This window comes from Leiobunum rupestre, chromosome 2 (genome assembly GCF_980474605.1).
Source record: "Leiobunum rupestre chromosome 2, qqLeiRupe1.1.hap1, whole genome shotgun sequence".
In the NCBI taxonomy this organism is placed as follows: domain Eukaryota; kingdom Metazoa; phylum Arthropoda; class Arachnida; order Opiliones; family Sclerosomatidae; genus Leiobunum; species Leiobunum rupestre.
In genome coordinates this window covers 4,608,829-4,624,521 of record NC_143385.1, presented here as the reverse complement: position 1 = coordinate 4,624,521, position 15,693 = coordinate 4,608,829, and positions in this window count along the sequence as shown.

The window sequence follows — 15,693 nt, the reverse complement described above, 5'->3', positions numbered from 1 at the left end:
AATAAGAGACCTAGCGGTGCACAAAATCGGAAAAAGCTTATAGAGAAAACAAGGCGACAAAAAGAGTTTTTGGATAAGGTACCAAAACTTGACACCTTCTTCATTAGTAAACCAAAAATCAGTGAACTGGTCGATCAAGGAAAAAACTATGAAAATGCACAACTTTTTCCTAGCAAAGCCAAAGAATATGAAGGGGTTGCAGTGGATGTGAAAATATTTCCGGTAAGATCCGAGTTAATTTCCCTGGGAGGATACCCTGGGAAAACGGCGTATTTTGTAATTTTATCAACCATTTTATAGGCGTAAAGGCGTTTTAATTAATTCAGAGCCGTTATGATTCCTGAAATGTGAACTAAAATACGGGCCTCGGGTTTCAGAGACCCAGAACCGTCGCATAAATAATAGAATATCCTAAGCGCCTATTTTAGATTGTATGTTAAATTCTTGATGCAGTGGGTAATACGACTATTAAATAAACGTTTTTAGACGACACAATAGCGATAACTTCAGAACATTGGGGAGTTTGGTGTAATTGTTATTTTGCAGAGCCCTAATAACTAACATTTTATATTGAGGTTTAAAGTTTTCTGTCATAATTTTCAATACTTCTGTGGCCTGATAATTTAGGTTTCGGTATGATGTATAAGATTTTCACACATCTTAACACAACTTTTTTTTTAATTTACGTACTTGGCGGTCGATATATGATAAGTTAAAAAACATTTAACCGGATTTGTCCTAAATTATAGAATTCCCATGAAGCTTCTGAAGAGCCACAGCTACCCCTTAACGTTCACCCTAGTTGTTTGGACAATCTATCGGGTTCAACAACAAAAAAAAAAACAATTGCACCATATCTCAGCTACCAGAACTTCCAGAAGTCTTACAACAAAGCCGAGTTAGTCAACAATGCAATATGCTTAATTGTAATGTTACGGAAAACAGACTTGGAAATTATCCTGCTCTATGGAAAATAAACCTGGAAACTCGAAACTTGCTTTTGGCCAGTCCATTACATCAAAATGTAGATCTTATTCAGTTTGAGAAAACCGAACGCGTATTTGGTAACAAAATCAGACTTTTATCGAAAGATGTTTTTACAAGAAATCTGGTCAACGGCGAAAATATTAAAAGGGAATGGCTGATATACTCTAAATCTACGAATGCTTTATATTGCTTTCCGTGTCTGTTATTCGCGACAGATGCCAATCCAAATTGTACAAAATCTGCTTTTGTCAAAGATGGATTTATTAATTGGAAGAAGCAGTATGAGAAAATTACGTCGCACGAAAAGAGTGCTGGTCATTTAACTTATCAAAGCCAATTAATTCTACGCTGTAGCGTAAAATGTAACACCGCAATTAATATGCATTTGAAAAAACAATATGAAACAGAAATAGATTATTGGAGGAATGTCTTACGAAGGGTGGTCGCGACTATTAAGTTTTTAGCCACTAGAGGCTTAGCCCTACGAGGAGAAAATGAAACTTTTCGATCCAAATCCAATGGAAACTATCTGGGCATATTTGAACTGATTTCAGAGTTTGACCCCTTTTTAGCCAAACATATATCTGATAGGGGAAATTTGGGTCGTGGACATGTTTCTTATTTGTCTTCTACCATTTGCGATGAGTTGATTGAAATTATGGCCAACAAAGTACAAAAAATATTCTTAAATGAAATTAAGGCCGCGAAATATTTTTCGATAAGTGTTGACTCTACCCCAGACATATCCAAAATTGATCAATTAACATTGATATTTCGCTATGTTCTTCCCAATGGGGACCCAGAAGAAAGATTCTTCAAATTTCGGTCTTCAGTGGGACACAAAAGCGCTGAGATGCGGGACGCGATCGTTTTAGATTTAGTAGCTCATGGAATCGATATAAAAAACTGCAGGGGCCAATCATACGATAATGCCTCAAATATGTCAGGTGCGTATGCCGGACTTCAAGCATTGATTCGAGAAGAAGCTTCATTTGCCGCCTACGTTCCATGCGCTGCACATTCTCTGAATTTGGTTGGTACATCCGCCGCTGACTGTACAACCATATCTATCGATTTTTTCACCTTTCTTCAAGCCATTTACGTTTTTTTCCCGGCTCAACTCACCGCTGGAAAGTACTATCTAGTCATTTAAAAAACCATTACGAAGCAAAAACCATTAAATCACTTTCAAGTACAAGGTGGTCAGCCAGTGAAGACGTTTGTAACTCTCGGCATTGTGGATACGCTGAAATTAAAGAAGCGTTACTTGAAATGTCTAACGACACAAAGCAGAAAGCAACCACACTCCGCGAAGCTAAATCTTTCTTAGACAAAATGTGTACTTTGGAAATAGCTTTTATGGTCGTATTTTGGACTACAGTGTTAAATCGTATTAATTCAACTAGCAAGATTCTTTAAGGAGAGCAAATAGAATAATCAACTGTTACCTGTTTATATAACTCTTTGGTAGTGTACTTAAATTCACTGCGGGATGAGTTTGAACGCTTTTAAATCGAAGCCGAGATTTTGTGTGGAAAAAAAGAATACAAATGGGAATTATGTAGGAAGAAAACTCGAAAAAGAGCAGTTGATGAAGGTCTAGCGCAAGAGGTTGAATTGACTGGGAAAGAAAAAAATTAAGTACCAGACATTTCTAGTCATAATTGATACGTTACGCGGTGAACTTTCTCGAAGATCACAGGCCTATGATTTGCTTCAAAATCGTTTCAACGTATTGATTGAATTACCCAAGCTTACTAACAACGAAATCGAAGACGGTTCCAAAATTCTTAGGGAGTATTATTCTGATGACATTGAGCCAAATATTTTTCACGAGTTGCTACAGTTAAAGGGATTACTTCCAGCTTTCGGCTTGAAGTTAGAAAATCTATCAGCTAGGAAAATTTTAAACATTTTATTAGAAAAGAAATTGAGTAATTCATTTCCCAATATCGAAATAGCTTTAAGGATTTTTATATGCCTACCCTGCTCTAACTGTTCGGGCGAAAGATCCTTCTCAACTCTAAAGAGAGTGAAAAATTACTTACGTTCTACCATAGACCAAGAAAGACTTAATTCCTTAACTATACTCTCTTTAGAGTCAGATATTCTAAATAACATTAGCTGGGATGAAACAATTAATACATTTTCTGAAAAGAAAGCGCGAAAACGTAATTTGTAATAATTATTTCCAAAAAATCCAAATCATTATTAAATTATGGTGCTTTTGTTGTATAGTGCGCAATAAAAAGTAAAAGTTTGAACCATATATTGTTGTGTGTTTACAATTTTTAGTTTTATAATTTTTTACTCTACCCCTACAAGTTACAACCTTTAAGAAATGAAAGTCTTAAGTCTCCGTAATGACTCCCTTGGTTTTAGGGGCGCAAATAATCTTGGGCCCCCAGGCGAAAAATGGCTTAATCCGGCCCTGCCGACCAGAGTTGAAACCACTCAAATATCCAATTGTATAGTACAATAATAATAATAATAATCAGCTAGGCTAATACCCAAGGCACCACCTTAGGCCTAAGTCATCAAGCTACTTTCAAAGCAATTTAATTCAGGTGGCCGGATTACAATGCGTAGGTGGGTGGTGGCAAGCCCTGCAAGCCACGAGAGCCAACAGCTCCCTACACTAACTATTACCGTTAACCTCAACAAGTTTTTGTGGAAGGGGAAACCAAACAGCTTGGGGGAAAACGCCTTAAACCAGTGGGGAGAAAACTTGCAATCTCAACGCTGGAGTTGTTCTGAGTTTTCACGCAGTGCCACAAGCTGGGATCAAACCAGGCTCCTCTTGCTGCAAGGCGAAAGTGCTAACCACTCCGCCACCCCACAAGTGACAAAAAACAAAATATTGTAAGAATGCCTTTTCCCCGTTATATTTATGCAGACTTTACTTGTAGAAATGGTAAAATTAACACTCAATCCTGGATAAAGTTGTTTTGAAAACCATATTTCTTAAAAGTTTGTGGTGTGGGCCCCCTTGTGGTGCGGGCCCCAAGGCTGTTTCCTCGCTCACCTGTGCCTTAAAATGGCATTGGTAATACCCTACTACTGATGGTTTCACCCTTGACCCAAGCCACTCATCTCGACAAAAGGCGCAGAAATTGGGCGACCAAGTCACACTTCGTTCAGCTGTGAGAAAGAGAATAGATGCTATAGCAACTCTAGCCGACATCCTACCTACCCTTTAGAAAGAACTCCTAAAGGGGAACGACGGACACACAGCGGTCCACGTAACCCGGCACAGCTGGCACAGGACACCCGGTGTGCCCCAAAAGGCCAGGAAACAGGACCACGGCGCCTCATACGGAGACCCGCCACCCCACAGCAGGCAACCGAATCCTCCGAGGTGGTTAGCTTGCCTGGACCCTCTCCGTACGCGTTAGCCTGAGCCGAAACTCAGTTCCCAGCAGTTACCTGACCGAAGTCGGAGATGGGACCATTTGTTCAGTGCGCCACCACCCTTATGGGTTAAAAGAGCCGGACCCCGACTTCCGGGTAAAGGCACCAGTTATTGCACACCCGGTAATTAGGAACAAGGGAGAGAGCAATCAATTGTAAGAAACTTTTTCCATTTCATACGACTAAAAATGGAGTTAGGAAATTTCTTTTAAATCATGTTAGCCGTCTACGAATTATTTGTTGATTAGCTTGTTGCCCAGCTTCTTTGTAATCATCATTCCAAGCTGGATTCACATTAATCCTTGGCTGATTAGTAGCCTGAAGTCTATCGTCGGGACCAAATTCATTATCACCTAATAGTTCTTAAGCGTTGACGTCCTTTGGCAACCCCTTTAAATGCAGATATTATGCAGCACGACACAAGAATAAATAATTATACAGGGCTTGTCTGGGGTGTGATGTTAAACCCTGTCTTTTAATAAGCAGCGAAATCGCTGTTTTATTACCCCATTGCATAGTTCTATAACTGATCGGGCAGACTGTTGGCTTAAAAATATGGACAATACGAGTAATGAGCCATGGTAAAAGGGAATAGCCGCTTTCGATGACAATTATTATACATTTATATAACACAGATTTACAAACCAGGTAGCCAGGATCTTTTTAAAAAACCATATATTTATTAATTTCTACATACATCAGATGATTAATATATGTGTTTCGTGGGCAGACCCTGCGAATTTCGAATTTGCTTGCAAGATTAATAGAGCATAGTCACAATTCTTAAAATATTAACTAAAATATAAATAAAAATATGTTTAGTGAGATATATTAAAAATACTAACCATCTATTCTACCCTCGTGCGGATTTATTTTACAGGTGGGGCCCTATTCGAAGGCGTTCGTTCGGCCTCTCAAGGAAAAAAATATGTTTTAGGTAAGGTTGACTAAAAATTGTCGTTAGCCTAACGAAAGGGGTGAGGCTGTCGGTAGAGGCCGTATCAAACATTTTTTCATGATTTTTCCTCCAAAAGTTCATTTTACAATGGCCGCTGATTTAGTTAGACGTGAAATTTTAAGGTAAGCGATGATTGCCGACGGATTGCAATGGCAAGAATTAAGACGTCAAAGTATCTTTAGAGATAGAATGCAAGCATTTGAACTTGATGATTTTAGATTCAAGAGATTATTTTGAATTAAAAAGGCGCTAGTTTTTACTCTTCGCGATAGACTCGAAGAACGACCATCCACTCAAAATGCTTGGGGAATTCCATCAGATATTAAAAAAAGAAAACTTTGATTCTATAAATGACAAATCTCTTTTAACTATATATGTAAAATTTTAAAATGTCTAGAAACTATAAACATTTTTAATTAAAAATTTTAGCGAAATAACCAAGAAAAAACCTTTTTTTGAGATGTTCAATAGAATTTTTAATTTATACTTATACACCATTGATAATGATTGTTTTAACACATGTATTGTATTCATTAGATATTGATTGCCTTGAGGTTCTATGCTCTAGGGCTCTTATAAACTAGCAATAGGCCAAGACTTATTCTAGGCTGTAAGCCAGTCAACAGTCAGACGTTGTGTTAATAGTGTTAGCAAAGCCCTTGTAGAAGTTATTGCACTTGAAGTGATTAAATTTACAATTACCGATGATCAAGTTTTGGCCAAAAAGATTGGGTAAATATTATTTCAGAGGATTTTGGTTTCTTGATAAAATTAATTTATCATTAGATTTGGCAGAGTGGCGAATTTTCCGAGGATAATTGGCGCTATTGATGGGACACAAATTGCTATTGTTGCTCCATCAATTAATGATGAACATTTCCGGGAGTACCTTTATATCAACCGTAAAGGGTTTAACTCTCTAAATGTTCGAATTGTAAGCTTAATTACATATCAGTCTCTTATTGCTTGTCACCCATCTCCTGTTGCTCCAATTTTTCGAAATTGTTAATTTTTTTCCTTATCCTAAATTTGGATTTGTGATGACCAAAGCGCATACTAATTTGTAATGCTAATTTCCCTGGGTCAGCCCATGATTCACACGTTGTCCGTATGTCAAAAATTTCAGCTCATTTAGAAAGATCCTATGTTAACGGAAGAAACTATTGTTGGCTGATTGGTATAAAGTTAGATAAACAACTTAAATTTACGTTCCTCCTATTATTATATTTAATTAGGTGATAGTGGTTACCCTCTAAAACCGTGGCTAACGACGCCAATTACTCATACTCCAACTCTTCGGCAACTTTGGTAAATGCTGCTGTCAGTCTCCCAGAAACTAATTCGGGATGAGCCTCAAAGTAATCCGACATTATAAGGCGCTACTTTTCCGAGATTTTGGTCCCAAGTTTGGCCATTTATAACTTAAACCTTGTTCAACAATATAAGAATGGTCAAAGGCTTATTTTTATAAGAGTCAACTATCCACGAACACCAAAGTGTAGATCAAAAATATTAACAATAAATATTAAAACTTTAAAAATATATTAATTCTACATAAAACACAACCAATATGTTTAAAATTTACCAATATTAATAACAGTTGAAAATAATATAAAAATACGTGATCGTTTTATGAAATTTCGGCTACTATTAAACTATTATTAAATGTTCGTATGCTTCATTTTTTTCTTTACATTCCTTATTGTTATATGTTCTCGTGATTTGTCATGTGACCAAAATCTCGAACTTTCTGTAGAATGAAAAAAAATCCTATCCCCCTATACCGCAAAGCGCAATTTCTCTCTCACCGAACGGAGAGGTAACGAACAGACCGAGAAGTGCGCTTAGAATTCCTCCTAAAGCGATCGGTAGAAAAGTTTCGTTACGGGCCGTTCGGTAGACCGTTCGTTATTATTTGTTCGCCACATTCAACGAACGCCTCAGAATAGCGTCCCAGATCCGAGCCCCTTTTCATAGATCCATTTTTATCCATATTACTTCATATTCTTTAAATCCCATTTTATGGAACCAGCTCCCGCACTTAAATACGTAACCCTACTTTTATGGATACCTACAAAAATGTTTTCCATTCAACCGGCTTATTTACTGACTTTTTGGAATGACGCGCTCGAGGACTCCCGTCGGTTTTTATTTCAACAATAGAAACTCAGAAATTCACTTATGGATACAGTCTTCCTCCTTTTTTGCCAACAAAAACACGCATTCAATTGCTTTAAAAGAAAAGGTATGTGAAATAACTAGTTAATTTCTACTCTTTTTTTTGATAACACACCAGAATCGGTAATTGGGTAAATCAAAGAATGAACAGATTGTAAGCTTGAAGGGAAGGTGAAAGGTTACGGGTTTCAATGATATTGTTGTAGTCGGATATTACGGTAAGGGGTTTCCAAATGAGGGGGCGTGAGGTGAAGATAGGCAAAATTAAGGTTGATATCTTGCATGGAAACACGGTTTTCATGTTTCAAGGGGGTTATTTTCACGGTTGTCTCCACTGTCAAGTGTTGGGCAAAGATCGACCGATACATTCCGATCTCTCGATAACGTTCAACCTTCTTTATCAACAAACTATCAGGGTGGTCTCCTAACTACGGAAATTAAAAAAACATGTTTTGGAAATATGGGAGTGTGATTTCGAGTCAATCAGAAAAGAAACAAATAGTATATTTAACGTCGGTAAAAAGCTGATTTTACTCTCAAATAGCAGAGACACCTTCTACGGGTGGATTATTAACGCCACTTGTCTTTATCATAAGGTTGCCGGCGACCAGCATATCTATAACGTCTATATGCTATCCCTCTATTCTAGATAAAGTGCTGATCGGGCACCCTGAAATATTCATGGACTCGGAAGATTCGAAAGATTTCGATTTGCTAGAGGAGTAAATTCAGTACCGCGTTCTTTCCCCTCCAAAATTTTTCACCGGATTTTGCCCATGCATTTCAATTCGCGAATCCTTTTCGTTTTATGCGGAAGTTGCGTTAGCCAAAGATATCAAGGGTGATGCCGCCATTCAGACCTCTACCGCGCTCTGTTGGGACATTCATCTCAAACAAACTGAAACTTGCTGTATCGAGAGGAAACCAGGTGATAGAAATGTTGACCGATCAACTCATCGAATTGAGGCCGAATTGCCATATTACCGAATTCTGCTCCGGACCGGGTACTCAACCACGATACTGGTGAACTAACAACTTGTAAGTGATATCATAAAAGCGAAAGTCTTTAGGCAAAACTACACCACCAGGAATTCTATCTCCATGGACTCATTGAAAGGGATGCTAGGACGCCCCCAACCTCACGAAAGAGATAAAAATTCTCCATCATACCTGTCGGTTAAGCGATCATAAAGTTAAACAGTTTAAAAAAATTCCGTTACCAATAAATTACGCGTTTTTGATAATTTCAAATCGTTCCCTTTTGCTAGTAAAAAGTTTTTTTTAATTTATAATACAAATTGGCAAGCTCAGAAACTGATTGAAAACATATCGCTATATTAAGGGAAAATCTGCTAAATGATGGCAGCATTATTATCATTGGTTATTTACCAACACACGCGAAGCATCGGTATTATTCATTGATATTCATCATATACAAAGATAATCAAGTATAGAGTAGATTTAAAACTATAACCAGATGAAGTAGGTCATATTCCCGGATAATCCGTTTTTTTATGACAGTATTAGTATTAAGCAAAGAACCCCGCTATATTATTTTACGATTCCACGAAAGGTTTTTGGTTTTTAAATACCAATTTCGTTTAACTTAAGCCCCTCATTTAAAAAACATTAAACTCCTGTATCTGCCCTTCTGTGGAGACCAAGTGGTAGTAGCGCGTATTATTAAATATCGGGATGGAATGATTACCCCAAATCGACCAAAATAAACTGCCACTACAGTGAATGGCAAGAACTCTACGAGCCTTTGAGAGATTTGGTTGTGTTTCGCGAAGGAGTGGCGAATCTCGATGATTATCCCGGTTAAGAAGGTAAACACGTTCTCTTGATCGCGGATGATTTAATGAATGAGAACACGGGTCAAATCCTAGATTCTTAACGAAACGAGTACATCATAGAAATATTAAAATTATATTTATTACCCACAAGATCTTCCCGAAAAGCAAAGACGTCCGAGACGTTTTAATAAAAGCGAATTACATATTCTTGTTTCAGAACACCCGCGATCAACTTCAACCCCAGATTTTATACTAGGCTAACTCAGAGGCTCTAATTTCTGATACACTATCGAGGTCTATCTAGATGCTACCAAATTAACCAAGCACCCCCACGGGCCACGGGTTTAACCTTAAAGACAATCGTCAACAATCCCTTACGAAAAATGTCGTAAGAGATGCTACCAAAGTAACCAAGCACCCCCACGGGCCACGGGTTTAACCTTAAAGACAATCGTCAACAATCCCTTACGAAAAATGTCGTAAGAGATGCTACCAAAGTAACCAAGCACCCCCACGGGCCACGGGTTTAACCTTAAAGACAATCGTCAACAATCCCTTACGAAAAATGTCGTAAGAAATCTTTGGGATTGCCATCCATGAGAAAAATATCTCTTAAGAACACTAAAGAAAACTTTTTCAAAGTCTTGGGAAAATCCTGTTTAAGGAAATGTTCGGAAAACTGTTTTGAAAGTTTTGGGTAAAATCCTTTTAAGGAAAAGTTCGGAAAACTTGCCTCGCGAATTCTTTAGGAAATATTTGGGAAGTTTGAATAGCATCAAGTTAAGGTTTTGTTTGGAAAATATATCTTAAGATCACTTAAGAATATTTAGGGAATTTTTGGGAAGTTTAAATAGAAGAAAGTTAAGGTTTTGTTCGGAAAATATACCTGAAGAACACTTAAGAAAATTTAAGGAAAATTTTGGGAAATAGTTTTTAGTGAAAAATGTGGAAAATTTGCGTAAAGAATTCTGGCGAAAAAATCAGAATGCTTCAAGAGTAGAAAATTGAAACTTTATTGGTAAAACAATTTTTAAAAAATGCATAGGAAAATGAAAGGGAACAGTTCAGAAAATATTTTTAAGCAATTCTTGAGAATATTTGTCTCAATTAAAACTTGAAAATTTATATAGAATTCCTATGTAAATTTAGTTTTGACCCAATAAAAAAGAAAAATTAAATGAGAAAATATTGAACTTTAAAAAATAGTTTTTTTAATCCATTGTTAAATTTAATTTCATCAAATAGTCCGTGGAGTTTTTAACAATTCTCAAACATTTTTTTATTTTTGTATTTTCAAGACAAAATAGCGTTTTCCCTCTGTCTAATACAATTGAAAATATGGTTTGTGGAAGGTCAGTTTCTATCTCTAAATTAATTAAAATTTTTATTTTTTAGATTTTGAGCCGAAACAAACTTGCGAATTAGAAGTTGAATATTTACACAATAGTTTAAAAAATTACATGTATTATCATTTTTGGAATTAAAGTAACAGTTCTCTGTTCTCTGGCTCCTACATTTCGCACTTGTTATTTTATTTCAAGTAACTTGTTTGTGCAAAACCGTAGCTAAAGGTTGAATTTCATTCTCCTCTAACAAAATTATCTCCTCAAGATCAACATTTCCAGGCAATGTTTTTCCTAAGGCAATTGTTCTTCACTAGTTTTAAGGTTTTTACTTGGAAATTGTGAAAAATTATTTTTTAATGAACCAATATATTTTGCTAGAAGTGGATTTTTATCAAAAGCATTGTTTTAAAATCATAGTTGGTAAATAGAAATCTGAGAAATTTGAGTTTGTACATATTGAGTTACGTGGAATAATTTTAGAAGGCGACCATTATTGTTCTCAAATGGAAAAGCAGAATAAGCCCATAGAGGTCCCCAACCTACTAAATGATTTATTTGGTCTACGTTAAAAAGCATACACTCCACTCCATAGAGGTTTTCATATCCACTGAGAAATTCAGCTATAGTGAGTTGCAGGCTAAGAAAGACAAAATATATAGTACAATCGGCGCAAGGATACCGCAGATCGTTTCCGGTCATTCCACCGCGCGAAATTTGAATTTGGCCATTTTACCGTCAAATTCGAATTTTGCTCTTTTCGTCGTCTTTTAGCGCCGTCTAGAAACCAAAATTGGAATCATTATTTTTAAATTTCATAATTGTGGTGGCGAGCAAATTTAAAAGATACTATTTTAAATTTAAGAATGATAGGAATGCCGTATGTATAATTATATAGTTTTGTAAATTTATTTCTACGTCTTACCAGTTAAATTGGCAGTTTCTTTTAAAATAGTTACCACGCTTCCTTGGGGCTAACGTTGTCTTAATGAGCTAAAAACGTTTAAAATTATGTTTTTCTCTTTACATGTTAACAATAAACCTTTATCGTGCTTTTTATAGTAACGTTTTTGGCTATTTAAAATATTTGGAGCTTCCAATATCAAACTTTCTTTAGCAAAATAATTCGTCTGTATTCAGTAATTAAACTCATGACAACATGATATTAAAAATTGATTCCAATTTCGGTTCGTAGATGGCGCGAAAAGACGATGAAAATCACGAAATTTGAAATTGACCGTAAAGTGGTCAAATTCAAATTTCGCGTGGTCGACTGGCCGGAAATGGTCTGAGGTATCCTTGAGCCGACTGTACTATATATTTTGTCTTTCTTAGCCTGCAACCGACTATATATTTCGTCTGACTTGTAATAGTAAATGAATCGCCATAATCAACTTCATCCCATTGTTAAAGATCTGATTTGGGAGAAGATGTTTTAACACGAACGGTGAGTAAAATACGGCCCATGCCCTCCATTCCGATGCTTTCCAATACGCGCGCATTTCGAAAGACCTTGGCTTTCTAGAAAATTCCTTTGGCACTTTTATTTGAGGAAGTCTTTAATCCAATTCAGCCACATTACTTCCCAAGTAATACACTTCTCTATGTGACTTAGGGGTTTTTATAACCACAACAAGTTTGTGGCTTGATTCTAAGCATAAACAGTGCATGTAATCTACAACTACATCTTCAACTTGGTCGAAATTATGAAGTTTAAGCAAAACTGAAGGACCTTTGACATCATTTATAATTTCATTGCTATTTACCCTTTTTTGCGTCTAAGAGACATGACTGATTTGTGCGTACATTCCCACTATCAAAATTTTTAAAGGGATAAACTCTAATATAATATTTTCCTTTTTCCATCATTATGCCTGGATGATAACACTATGGGCATCCACATTCTCCATTAAATTGAGTCATATTTTGGATGTTACATCTAGCTATGGTGTCAACGGTGCAGGGTCCAGGAAATAAACGCGACGTTATTTGTTTTAGCTCTTTGTTGGTCCAAAATTTATATTTTCAACCAAAGGCTTTAAAAACAGTTAATGTTGGGCGTATTTTTACCAAACCAAAGGCCAGTATTTCGCTCCCGAACTTTAAGGGGTAACTAATTGATTGTGAATTGCAATGGCCACATGTCCAATTTTGAAGATTCAGAAACTGTAACGCCGTCATTGTTCCAAGTTATAGACACGTCTTTGTCTTTCATACATCTTTTGCGATATTTTGATGATTTTGTAATGTCGGATATATCATAATGATCTACTTTTTACCTCTCCGATGGAACTATGTCCCCAAGGAGGGGTATTACAATCACCGTGTCTATCGGTCTGGGCTGCGAACGAGTTCACATTTTCGGAGCAAAGTGTAATCGCTGCGTTCGTAGTTTATTGGAATTAGGGAAAAGGCTTTTCCAAAAGCGCCCTTTTTGGTCATTATAGTTTTCTTTGGTGAATTGTGAGTGTACGTGACGGACCGAGTGCTAAGGGTTACACGTTAAACGTCTCAACGTGCAAATGGCACGGTTTCCACCAAATGTTCACGGTACGTCTTAATATCAATTTGCGATAGTATCGGGCGGGAATTGATCCCGAGCCATCCTGAATGACAGGCGAGTGTTCTACCACAGAACCACCGATACATGTTACGCTTCATTGAAAATTATAAACTCCGCTTAAGCGCTAAAGTATATTATTAGTTTTTAAAGTCTACATTTTTTTAAGGATGAAATTTTAAAGGTCAAATCTTGTTTTAGCGCAGTCAGCAGAGATAACATGGTTTAAGGGTAGAACCCGTGGGTGGTCCATTTAGTTTTTTAAGGGTTGGTTTGACGTTTATTGATATACGAGCTGTCGCCTGGTCAAGTGGCTTTCTGTGCTTTGTTAATGGTAAGGTTTTCGCTTCTTGTTAATACATTTTCTATTGGTTTGGATATTTGGGTATCTACGATTCCTTATGCAGTCATTGATTTACTGGGTGTGCGAGTCAGTATATGATATTGGAAATTGGATGGCATTGGTCTTTTTTTCGCGGTTTGTGTCACAACGTCAACGGGAAGTCTACGAGTCGTCCACTACCAAACGTCTAATATAGCTATTCTATGGTATCTTCATCAAGAGCGAGTGTTGAAATAAAATGAGCGTTAAAGATTCGGCAATTATTTCGTAAGCGAGAAAAATTCAAATACCCTCTGTAGATATTTCTTTCATTAAAATTCGCTTCGTATTATATTTAACTGATAAACTTGTACTGTAATTGTGCATTGTTTTAGTACGTCTAACTCACTGTTGTAACTACTTAATTTATATTATTCTGAATAAATGAAACTCGGTTGTTTCGTCTCAATTATTTTAATTAAAATTAAAATTTTATACCGGGTGGGATTGAACCGGGATTACGTTTTTAGTAAATAACTCTGAATTGCTGAGATATCTTTAAGGGTCATCTCGAGAAATTAATACCACTAGGGACGATTCTTCCGTGGAGAGGTATATTTTGGCTTGCCAACTTGTTTTTTCTATAAATCCGAGCTTATCAGGTCCAGAAGGTTTTTAATTTGCGATTCGACTTCGAAAATTATAAAGTAATTGCAACCTTTTAACAAAAGGTCAACGTCAAAATTGGAATTGTAAATAACGCATTGTAGTTCATTTCTATCCTATCTCTGGGTCCAAGTAATTTAATTTGCAATTATCATTTGCGCAATAAAAATATGGTTTAACCAGAGGTTGCAAGCAATATAAATACTCATAAGTAAATATTTTTTGTTATTGGAAAAGATGTAGATGCGTCTTTTGGCAAACGTCATCTAAGCAATTGCAATAAACTGGAAGTAGCTTCATCAGAAGAATGATATCTTAGAATGTGTGCCATTATAAGTAGCATACTCTTCTTTTTTTGTTAAATGAGATCCTTCATAAAGTGGTACATCCTAGAAATATAATAAATACATAAATAAACAACTGATAATTTAGATCTTTAAGTTGATACAAGAGAGGGTTTAATTAAATATCTTTTAACATCTACACCGATAATTTATCTGAAAAGTTATATATTGTCTTAAAAATATAATTATAATAATTTCTGAAAGTTTTTATTTAATTATATTTTAATAAAAATTATCTAAAGGAAATATAATAAAATGATATATTATATATTTAATTCCGTTTAATGAATAAACTAAAGTTTAAATTAAAATTCCAAATTGCATAAAGCTGCGTGTTAGCAAGATTTTATGCTTAATTTAGCTATTTTTCATCATGATAAACTTTTAATGTGTAATACATATTTTTGTTTTAGAATTTACCATATCAGGTACAGTAGTATTTTCATTATGAGAATTATCATAAAAATCACATTTATACAGAGCCGTACATAGTCCAAATGGCGTCCTGGCTCAAAAACCAAAATGGCACCCCCAAATTTTGGCGCCTTGGGCCACTGCCCCTCACGCCCTACCCAAGGGACGGTTCTGCAGTTATAATCGTTAAAATCACAGTTGTTATTTCTTTCGTCAGAGCTATAGAACTGCTAATTTCGTCATTTGTTTCCGTGTCCCTTATATTTATTATACAACATATCTGAGATTATTTACATTTTCTAAAATATACTTACAATAATTGAGCTGCTATTTCCATATTAATATCCACGTTTTTAAATTTTCCGGTTCTACGCTTCCAAAATGATTAAAATTCGAGTTCGAATCACTGTCAGATGACATAGTACAATTTTCATTTGAAAACTATTGTAGTTTTCTTTTATTATAACGTGTCCAAGATTTTATTGGTATAGCGTTTTTGTCTTCCCGTAAATATTTTCGGAATTTGTTTACAGAATTCATAACGAAAGTTTTATAAAATTATAATTATTCACTTTACGAAAACAAGGGAAGATGCATGCAGATACGTGCGCGTTAGACTTGTTTTCCACCAGCGCGCGTCATAATGTTATTTTCTTTGCATGCGTAAAAAAGTTTGAACGTTTCAAAGCTGAGACACGAGAGCGACTTCAGGGC